This window comes from Hermetia illucens, chromosome 3 (assembly GCF_905115235.1).
Source record: "Hermetia illucens chromosome 3, iHerIll2.2.curated.20191125, whole genome shotgun sequence".
Classification (NCBI taxonomy): Eukaryota; Metazoa; Arthropoda; class Insecta; order Diptera; family Stratiomyidae; genus Hermetia; species Hermetia illucens.
In genome coordinates this window covers 103547858-103558966 of record NC_051851.1, presented here as the reverse complement: position 1 = coordinate 103558966, position 11109 = coordinate 103547858, and the positions used below count along the sequence as shown (strand labels likewise).

The 11109-nt window shown below is 38.0% G+C and overlaps 1 protein-coding gene across 1 annotated transcript in view; it reads left to right on the top strand.

Annotated features, from left to right (window-relative positions):
* Window positions 1–2321: 2321 nt before the first annotated feature.
* The window catches only part of LOC119653014 (acyl-CoA Delta(11) desaturase), a 44363-nt gene continuing 35575 nt past the window's right edge, over window positions 2322–11109 (top strand). Inside the window, exon 1 of the mRNA XM_038057451.1 lies at window positions 2322–2362. The gene's annotated coding sequence lies outside the window, so the exon portion shown is untranslated. The remainder of the gene's footprint in view (window positions 2363–11109) is intronic.

Sequence of the window (11109 nt, the reverse complement as noted above, 5' to 3'; positions counted from 1 at the left end):
TATATTCTACACTATATCTAGATACAATTGATGCCAAAAAAAATCGATTCCGCGAATTCGACACACAGGATGACCCCCTTACATAAATTATTTACAATTTTTCGTTCTTCCACAGTTGTTCGTCGGTCCTTTCGTCCCATATTGCAGTTCCTTAATTATTAAATTACGACGCTTGAAATCTATCACTTTAACATGAAACAGTAAATAGACTACAACGCAATGCCGACACACTACACATCAAAATGTTTTGGTAAGTACCGCTATCTGGTAATATTTCAAGAGAAAATGTTTAGAGACGAATTTTTGTTTTGCTGTTTAATACTGGCCTTTGAAGACATGAACTGAACATTGTCTTTTTTAAAGTTTTGTGTAAACACAAAATCTTATTAAAATCGGTTTACTGTTTGTCTGTCTGTCTGTCCGTCACACGCATTTTTCTCGGAGACGGTTGTAGCGATTGACACCAAATTTGGTAGAAAGGTAGGGACTATGAACGCTCACGCATGTGGTGTCCTTCCACGTCGAATTTAAGTGGGGGTACCCATACATGCAAAAGGGGGATGTACATTTTTTTCAAAAATCAAATCAAATTAAACGCCACGGTTAGTACTTCTCGAAGCCGGTCTTAGTTTTGGCATTTGTTGGAAAGGTCGGGAGTGCGGGGGGTTGAAAATGATCATTCCTTTAACGAACCCATTCTCAGAAACCCAACCGAAAAATCTCAAAAAATTAGGAGGCTACCACTATATCGTGCATAGGCTCCGAAACACCCTCCATACCGAAACCTGTTCAAATAAAGTTAATAATAGTACATTACTATCATTTTTAGTAATTGACAGGGAAACCCCCCTTAAGTTCACCCTAGCATCACGAAATTTGGCAGGAATTTAGGTCGCTTCTATGCAAATTCAAGACTATGAATGTCAATATCGTTTGAAAGTAGATATTTTCACATAATTTATGCATATATTACATGCTACTAATGGGACAAATGCACAATTAGAAACTCTTTATAAAAGAAATACCCAAAACCTTTCGTATCTGAAGCGTCTAGCTCCCGATTCCCCGATTTGTTATTTAGTTAAGAAAATCCTAAGTTAATCACGGAAAAGGTAAGCAGACGAAACCTTTTTTGCCACACTGTACATGTACATGTTCAAGCAGCTCAAGCAATTTCGGACAACGGCTTGCAAATAAACTGCAAATTATTTGAAAATCACTCCATGGGACACCCTCTAACCATCGAGCCAATTTGTCAGCGATGATTGCTGCAAAGAAAACGTCTCATGTGTAAAGCATTTTGAAGAAGGAGATCATGTTGCAACGTCTCACAAGTTGATTCCAAAGAGAGGGAGACGAAATATGATAAGAGATTTACATTTTTATTATGAAGTCCTGACTTTTTTTCAAACCACCATCCAAAAATTAGACCTTAGCACATTGCTTTCCACGGCAAAACCTTAAATTGTACGTACACATCAAGGGCCGCCCGACTACTTTCAACGTTAAACCGCTGATGGAAAAGCATGCAAAAGTTATCGCTTTCAACTAAGAGCATTTCCAAGTTTTCGTCATCTGTTGCCCATCATAAAGTACGAAAATCAACAAGAATGTTTACATTCACACTAGGTTTGTCTAATATTTGGAATTTACTGGTTGTGGCAATAACCCAAGGTATCAAAAGTGAAGAATTAGTAGAATTATCTTGGTGTGACCATGAAGGGACCTTAAAAATGTAAACTAAAAGCATTTGCTGAGTCCAGTATTCACTGAAAGCCATAAGTTCAAGTTACTAACTTTTCAAATACAAAATGAATCTTCTCAAGTATAACATAGGTAAGCATGCATGTATGTATATGCATATATGCAAATGCATTATGCAAATGACTGTACTTTTTAGAAAAGTTTTTGCAGTTGCACCTATTATAAGCCTGCACCGCGCTGTTTATCTTTTGATGCAAGCAAACTATCTTCTAACTAGCGACGCAGTAGTCAAGAGTGACCAAAATGTAAACATACCCATCTGTATATCTTCAAGTGCACATACCTAGACGTTGCACAAAAGTGCAATATTTGCTGACTTCCATGAAATACTATGGGAAAGCATTGAAGAATCATTAAGAATCCATTGGAGTTTGAACTGCAAATGCAATTGATGCAAATTAATACTTTTGAAAATCTAAAGTAAATACTGCAGAATTCCTAAATGAATCCAAAAAGACAGAAAACGAACCGCCAAAGGGATCCAAAGCTTACTTGGCAGCTACTAACGGCGAACATCCTCTATTCGTAGTTTGTGGTTCAAGGAAGCATTTGTCTGGAACCGGTTGTAAAAATCTTAGAGCCCGCTATCATTTCTTTAGTAATCCCATATCTAAATATAGTTACCTTAAACCAGTGAAATATTTTTTTCAGAATCCGGATCCAGAGTTCTTTCATTTGCAATAGGCGTTTACTCGTGGATTCTAGTTACCTTTGCATTTTGGGAAATTCACAGTAATCTTCTCATATTTAGGTCTTACTTAGTGGCAACCAAAGATTTCAGCATTTTAGCGGTTATTCATTCGGTGTTAAATGTGTGTGTTTAAGTATAAAGGCCCTCTTGGATCTATTCCATTAATTATTAATTGTGGAAAAATTTGAAATGCCAAGAAAATTGATTTTTCAATCGCAATAAAAATTGAGAAATATAGATATGTCAATCAAAAAATCAACTCCAAACATACATGTGGTCTTGAAGAGGTTTCCCGTGAGCCTAGATTTCGAATTTTAGTTGTTTGTCCGTAAATTTACTTTCTTAAGGTCACGCTTCAAAGTCAATATTTTCATACTAAAGTTGAGTCTTAAATTTTCAAGTGGCCAATATGTACATAACTAAGTGGTTAGCATAAACTATAGCGAAATCTTAGCGTTAATCTACGAAAGTTGCAATGGTACTAATCGCAGACCACTATGGTATTGAGAGTTCTCAAAGTATAAGAGTCTCCCAAAGTTTTTTAATCAAAAACCTACAACTTGATGGCAATACCACAAATAGCTTAAAGGCGAATAGCATAAAACATTATTCATTATTATTTGTCTCCTTGTGGGTTGGAATGCAATTATCGCATTGTTTATGATTGGTTTCGTTGTGAAGATGATTTATTTATAAAGCAGACCAAGAATATGAAATTACATATTTCAAACACCAAAGCCTTTCATAAATGTTTTGATAATGAACCATTAGATAATATTCTATTATTAAAATTTGATATTCGATTAACAATATCATGTTGATTGACATTATATATGTAGTATTATTGCCTCCATATGTACATATAAAAAGCACCCTTGAACAAAAATGTCTCCTTTGTTTCTTGAAAGAATAATCAGCGTGTTTGCTTTACAATGAAGTTTATTTCCTTAGTTTAAAGATATTTTAGGTAATTATGACATCGAAGTGATTTAGTGTTTGAAGGAACCCGTAAATGTCGAAATTGGTTATGTCTGTAAAACCTTCGGATATGCACGGGCTTACCAGTTGCGACCTTCGTGTAGTGTGCAAGCAAAAGTAGATCTTTTGAAAGTGTGGATTCTTTTTCTTCAACTTCAGGGAAAATTCAAGGGTTAGCGAGTTAGTATTCCCGTCTATGGGAAGTAAGATGAAGAACTCTCTATCTTCTATCAATGCATTCGCAAGTTAGAACGCCGATGAATTCGATGACCCCCTCCAAACTTCGCACTTCCTGAGAAGAGAAGAAATATAGAGCGTAAGTTGGTGGAAATCGCACTATTCCTAGCAAAGTTATAATAGGTCATAGTAGTCCATTTCCTGCAAATTTACTGCACTTAGACTTTGAATGTCCATATCACACTAAAGTGAAGAGTCTGACATAATACATATATATACACTACGAGCTAGGTACGAATATGGCAAATGTCCACTCAAATATGTTGATTTCCATCGTGGTGGTGGTTCCATTATTATAATGAGTATGCACTGGTGGAGATCAAGTTAACAACTTCTGCAAAATTCAATGAACATGGCTCAAAACACACTTTCAAATTCTGCTAACATTCAAGTGGATCTATTTTAGCCCGCACATCTTCATTTCCATTTGTCCCCTACCTTTTTCATCCTTTCAATGAATTTACTTTTCTGCGAGATTACTCTCCGTTGAAAGCCCGCTTTCATTTTGCTTCATCAGCAAAATTATAATACTATACTATTATTAACTTTACTTGACCAGGTATCGGTATGGTGGGTATTTTGAGGTATCGCATTAAGGCAGTTTTGTGATTTTTTCAGATTTTTTGGGTTAACAGTTTCTGTGAATGTGAAATAAGTGATCGCTTTCTAGTTTCACCCTTTCTACCGAATTCAGTGTCAGTAGGTGCAATCGTTGCTAAGAAAACTGCATGCTGCAGAATTGGAACTTCTAGATGCAGTCCCAAGATTCTGGGGTTTTCTCCATGGGGATCTGCTGAACTGCGATATCAATAATAAATAAAATCTAAAGCCTTTGTCCTTTTCAGAAGCGGGGTCGGCTCGTCTCGATTCTTTGCCCCATTCTGATCTGTCTTTCTTACTATCATTTCACCACACCAATTTAATAATTAGTAATGTCCACCATTCAGTTGACTCTAGGTCCCTTCTATTTAAACTAAGCATTAGGGCATTGTATGGAAAGCAAACGACAAATTCAAGACGAATTTCCCCATCAAATTTCTCGGAAATGAGTGGATGCACCCTCCTTGCAGCCCTAAACCTTCTTTTTCCACGTGCCTACGCTAAATTGGTTGGGATAAAAACATGCTTACATCGCGCATTGATAAATAGGCACATAACTGATACTTAATGAGCATTGAGGTCACTCTAGCACGAGAAGATTTCAAGCCGGTTGTCCACAGTTGTCCTCCGTCGTCAGTTGGAGGACATTTAACTCGCCAAAAATCTGGTTGATGAGCAGTTCATCAAAATACTCGCCTCATCGTTTCAATGTGCCCACACGGGCGGAAATCAAATGTCCCTCTTTGTTTTTGGCAGAATGAGCACCGAAGTGTATGTGGCTTCATTTTGCAATGATTATTAACAAAACCTCCATGCATGTGAGTAAAGTTGTGTTAATATACATAGATAGAAAATCCAAAACAGTTTCCTTTTACTTTGGAAACCAAACCTAAGCACTGAAGAAGGCGACAGGTAGTGCAAGCATATTTGCTAATTAATAAATAATTTTTTTATAAAATAAAACGAAATTGTTTTTAGATTTTTTATTTATATTGCATTTTGCTGACTTATTAGTAATACTTTCGCGCAGCAACCGTCTACTTCTCCAGTTCGCAGACCTGTTGGTTTTCCGTTATCGGGCTGTGAAGTCGTGTCCCTGTTTGACGCAGTTCGTGATAAGTGCAACACGCAGTGTCTGTATTGTGTGAGATTGATGCGTTGCTTGTCCACTTACTAACTTATAATTACATATAATCGAACCAGTCATTTCTACTTTTTACGACTAAAGCCAAATATGTTTGTGGTTCTAACAATGAAGCACGTATGGTTATGAAGATTATTTATCAAAGCTTCATCTCCAGGGCATCCTTTAGCCGCAGTTACTCCGTTTCCTCCTTATAGGTGCCAGGGAAGATTTTCTTATGAATCGATTGTCAGAGATGATTCAAGGTTATGTTGTTTTTTAAGCGTTGTTCAGTAAACCAGAGAAAGCACTTGCTGAACGATGGCAGTTCAGTGAAGCACACCCTCAAATATCGTCGCCAACTTAAAGCGAAGTTAAACGTTTCGCGATCATCATCATCATCACCAACGGCGCAACAACCGGTATCCGGTCTAGGCGGGCCTTAATAAGGAACTCCAGACATCCCAGTTTTGCGCCGAGATCCACCAACTCGATATCCCTAAAAGCTGTTTGGCGTCCTGGTCTACATCGCTCCATCCTAGGCAGGGTCTGCCTCGTCTTCCTTTTCTACCATAAATATTGCCCTTATAGATGTTCCGGGCTGGATCATCCTCATCCATAAGGATTAAGTGATCCGCCCACCGTAACCTATTGACCCGGATTTTATCCACAACCGAACGGTCATGGTATCGCTCATAGATTTCGTCGTTGTAGGCTACGGAATCGTCCATCCTCATGTAGGGGGTCAAAAATTCTCCGGAGGATACTTCTCTCGAACGCTGCCAAGAGTTCACAATTCTTCTTGCTAAGAACCCAAGTCTCGAAGGGATACATGAGGACTGGCAAGGTCATTGTCTTGTACAGTAAGAGCTTTGACCCTATGGTGAGACGTTTCGAGCGGAACAGTTTTTGTAAGCTGAAATAGGCTCTGTTAGCTGGCAACAACCGTGCGCGGATTTCCTCATCGTAGCTGTTATCGGTTATGATTTTCGAGCCTACATAGGAGAAATTATCAACGGTCTCAAAGTTGTATTCTCCTATCCTTATTCTTCCTGTTTGACCAGTGCGGTTTCATGTTGTTGGCTGGTTCGTTTTCGGTGCTCGCGAACATAATATCCTCATAACTAAGAAACGTTTTAACCTGACCTGTTCACTTACTAGCACAACCCAATCGATTGGTGGCACCATACAAGTCCCTTCTATCTACCTTGACAAATTCGTACAACACGGAAATTTTGTTTGCCCGGAGACAGTTTTTGTCCCTGGTCAATACTTGACAGCAGGTGAGACTGAATGTCAGCAGCACTAGGACTGGGCCGTTAAGTACCGTCCTCAATTGGAATGGTCGAGTGGGTGGAAAACCTTAACGAAATCACATTCCGATATCATGTCCTATGTCGCGCTTCACGTATCTGCAGAATTTTGTAATGCTGGGATGAATTGAATGAATAATGAAGGAGGGCTTTCCACTAACATTTAAAGCTATTCTAATCTAGTATTGAGAAGACATTTTTCATTAGAATAAGTCCGCCCTTAGTTGAAAGTTATACTTCTGACCACTCACTCCTCTACGTTGCAACCAATGTCAAATGTAAAGTCTGTTTCGTAAAGTACTAAACGAACCTTTCGTTTAATACCCCACACGGCTATAATCGGAGAACAAATGCACACCCATTTTCCGCTTGAGCAGAAAGTGGAGTAACTCCAACTATACTTTGTTCACCTCTTTCTATGATCGCAGTATTATTGTTTATTGTTTTACTGAGAATAGTACAAAGTACCTTACCGCAAACCCTCCTCCTTTATCTGGACTTGTTATCAGAATGCTATATAAATATGATAACATCGCGAGGTTATATTATCACCCAAAAACAACAAAAGTAATGTTTGTGATACCTATAGATTTTGCAGACATGTGACCGTGATCATTTCACTTTGGTCTGTTTTAATAGGTATCCAGGAGGATCATATACCTACAGGCTCAAATGATCACTTAACCAATGGTTTTATGCTATACCTGCAATACATACACAGTACATCTAATAAGTAGTATCCAAACTCAATGGATGGAGCTTATCCGTACGCATCATAGGCACTAAACCACATGTATATACTGCTAGATGTTGAGGGTCTCTGATGTGTACGGATAAAGTTCGCTAATACTTTCACAAGTGCGGTCCATTTACTAACTATTAGATATACTGTGACCCCAATACTACTTATTCCACTAAAACCCAAAGTTGGTGAATTACGTACACCATATTTAAATGAATGTAGTTGTATTGCTTAACCTTTTAAAGTTTGGACACAAACAATCCAAAAATTTGTTACTTTTGAGGTTTTGTATAAAAAACAGCTTATTAGAAACGGCTTCCTTTTTACATATCCATGTGTGTGATTTCTGTTTGTGTGCCTGCTTGCAGACTTCGTACAAACGGCTGCCTCAATTGGAACGAAATTTGGTGAACATACGGAAGCCGCGAAATACCACTTATCCAGTGAATGCAATGATTCTGCAAGCAGCTTAAAAGGAGGCTCCTAATATATCCAGGGGGGTGTGAATCTCTTTTTCAAATCTAGTGGCGTGGAGTATCAAATTTCAGGCCTCGATTAGTACTTTCTCAAAAAGGTATGTAAATATTAGTTTTGGTTGCCCTAAAAAAGGGGAGTAAGGGGAACCTTATTAAAATCGGTTTACTGTCTGTCTGTCTGTCTATCTGTCCGTCACACGCATTTTTCTCGGAGACGGTTGTAGCGATTGGCACCAAATTTCGTAGAAAGGTGGGAACTGTGAACGCTCACGCGTATAGTGAGTTACATCCTTTTACGACGAATTTAAGGGAGGCCCCCATACATGCAAAGGGGGGGTGTAAATTTTTTTTTAACCAAATATAATCATATCAAATTAAAGGGCTCGATTAGTACTTTTCGAAGCCGGTCTTAGTTTTGGCATTTGTTGAAAAGGTGGGGAGTGCGGGGGGTTGAAAGTGATCATTTTTTCAACGAACCCATTCTCAGAAACTACTTAACCGAAAAATCTGAAAAAAATCAGAGGGCTGCCACTATATGGTGCTTAGGCTCCGAAATACCCTTCATATCGATACCTGTTCAAATAAAGTTAATAATAGTACATTACTATAGTTTTCAGTAATTGACAGGAGAACCCCCCTTAAGTGCACCCTAGGTTCACACAATTTTATGGTAATGTAGGTTACGGCATAGAGCATGATCGTGCCAAATTTGGTGAAAATCACACCATCACTAACAAAGTTATACTACGTCAAAACTGTCGCTTCTCTGCAAATTCAAGACTATGAATGTCAATATCACTTGAAAGTGGAAATTTTCACATAATATATGCATATTTTACGTGCTACATGCTAATGAGACAAATGAACAATCAAATCTTTTTATAAAAGAAATACACAAAACCTTTGATACCTGAAACGTCTAGCTTCCGGTTTCCCGACTTGTTTTTTTTTTATTTGTGTTTCGCCAATAAGGGGGGAGGGGGGTATTCGGTTAAGATCGGTTCAGGTTTCTCATAAACGAGTGTAGTCGTGTGGGGTATCAAATGAAAGGCCTTGATTAATACTTTACGAAGCATTAGTTTGGATATTGGTTAGAAAGGGGAGGAGTGCGGGGTCTGAAAGGGGTATGTTACTTCAATGAACCGTTCTCAGAAACTACCGAACGCAAAGATCTGAAAAAATGTGGTGGTCCACGTACATGATTCCTAAGCCTCAAAATACTCTCCATACCAATGCCGGTATAAATTAACTTAATAATAGTAGATTACCATATTTATTATAAATATGCTTCCTAGAAATCGACTGGAACCCCCCATCCTAGAATCATTAACTTTTGTAGTAATGTAGACTATACTATAGAGCATGATACGGCCAAGCTTATTACTACTAGCAATATTATAATAGGCCGAAGATGTTACTTTTGTGAGAATTTCATGCATTCTAAGACTTTGAAAGTCACAAAACCTTTCATACGTGAAGCATCCAGCTTACGGTTTACCCACTTCTTTTATCCTTTTTCGTTGATTTCCATTGTATAAACAAAACACATATAACTCCTTTTACCCCCTTTCTGAACACTTATTTATTTCAATTTTACTCATTGTATACATGCATTGGTTTGCGGCAATAGGGAATTTTGGTTTGTTTAGGATGAGCAGAACATTCATCATTGAGCCAAAGTCTTAAGACCTAGCTCATCATTTTCTAGAGCTTAGCTGCAATGTCATCAGGTCCTGCTGCTTTTCCTAATTTCGTTTAATTGTGCCTTCAACTTCTGTGGTACTGGAAGGTGAAATTGCTTCAAATATCGGCAGTGAATGCGCATGTTTTGGTTGAGCATTTTTTCCGTTGAAATCTTTCCCAATTATTCTCACCATCTGCCCCTCATGGCTCGTTGATTAGGTAGCAGCAGCACTTAATCGACGAGAAGATCTCACGGACATTTATTTGAACATCATCAATCCCACCCAACATGATTCCAACTTTCTTCGACAATCGTAATCGCCCAGTAGGATACTAACGTTTTTTCAACTAGGAGTTACGCCATTCTAAATTGTATCATAACAAAAATCTGCGATGTTTTTATTTTAACATAAAGCTGCCAAGATATTAATAGCAAATCCACTTGCGCTACCAAAAATAGAAGCAAAATAATAACGCTTTGCCTTATCTAGCAGAATTTTTTTTAATACTACCACAATGTGAGTTTACTACAATTGTATTCGCTATTAGCAACATTGGTCATAGAAAAGTTAAAGCCCTGTTAATATTCAATTCAATATTCCAATGAAAAACATGGAAAGCCGCTTGATAGACTTCATTAAAAATCGCGTTAGCAAATTTCATTAAAAGCAATACCAGTGGTCTTTGCTTTTTTAACATGAGACGCTTTTTATAAAATAATTAAAATAATACTCCTCACTCTATATAAATTGTCGTATTATTTAAGAACACATTTATTTGGCACCGAATGTAAATTAACCCATGATCATGATTCAGATACTAATTGAGGAAGCCGCTATGGCTTACAGAATCAATACTTCGTTGGTAAAAATGGGACATGAAAAAATTGCAAGTCGAAAAATATATGTAGATGTACATTACCCAAGGAACATCACTGGCCCGTGAATTATTAGGCACTTCCTTTCCTCGATTTTCTGTGTAATTCGGGGATCATATCTTGCCACTATCGGCGCAGAGCCTATTATTTCTCAATTACTAATGTGTCCTGCTTGCTTGTTCTGGCTCACATTTTTGGAAATTGGCTGCTACTATACTTCTGCTCCTCGGGTAGTTAAATATTGTGGTGCTTTGACCGTGAAGACTGCAAGCGTTACATGATCGCACGTGCTACATACTTGATATTTCATAAAATTTGCGAAAAAAATATTACGAAGCTATCATTAAAGCTGTTCAGTTACTCGTAAGTTACATAACCACTTGATATGTAATTTATTGTCACCTCTTCATTTTCGAGAAAAATGCCTGGCTTACAGGCTTCCTAGCAGAGTCCAAGCCACTTATGATCATCGTGAACTAATTAAAGCAACCAACCATAAGCTTTAAACTCAATCGCGCCATGAGCCAATTAACCTGGCTGCCTCTAAGGGCTCCGCGGAGTGGGAAAGCCGCCACATTTGTATAAATGCGAACGTGTCCCACGGTTAAAGTTTAAGTCTTCAATA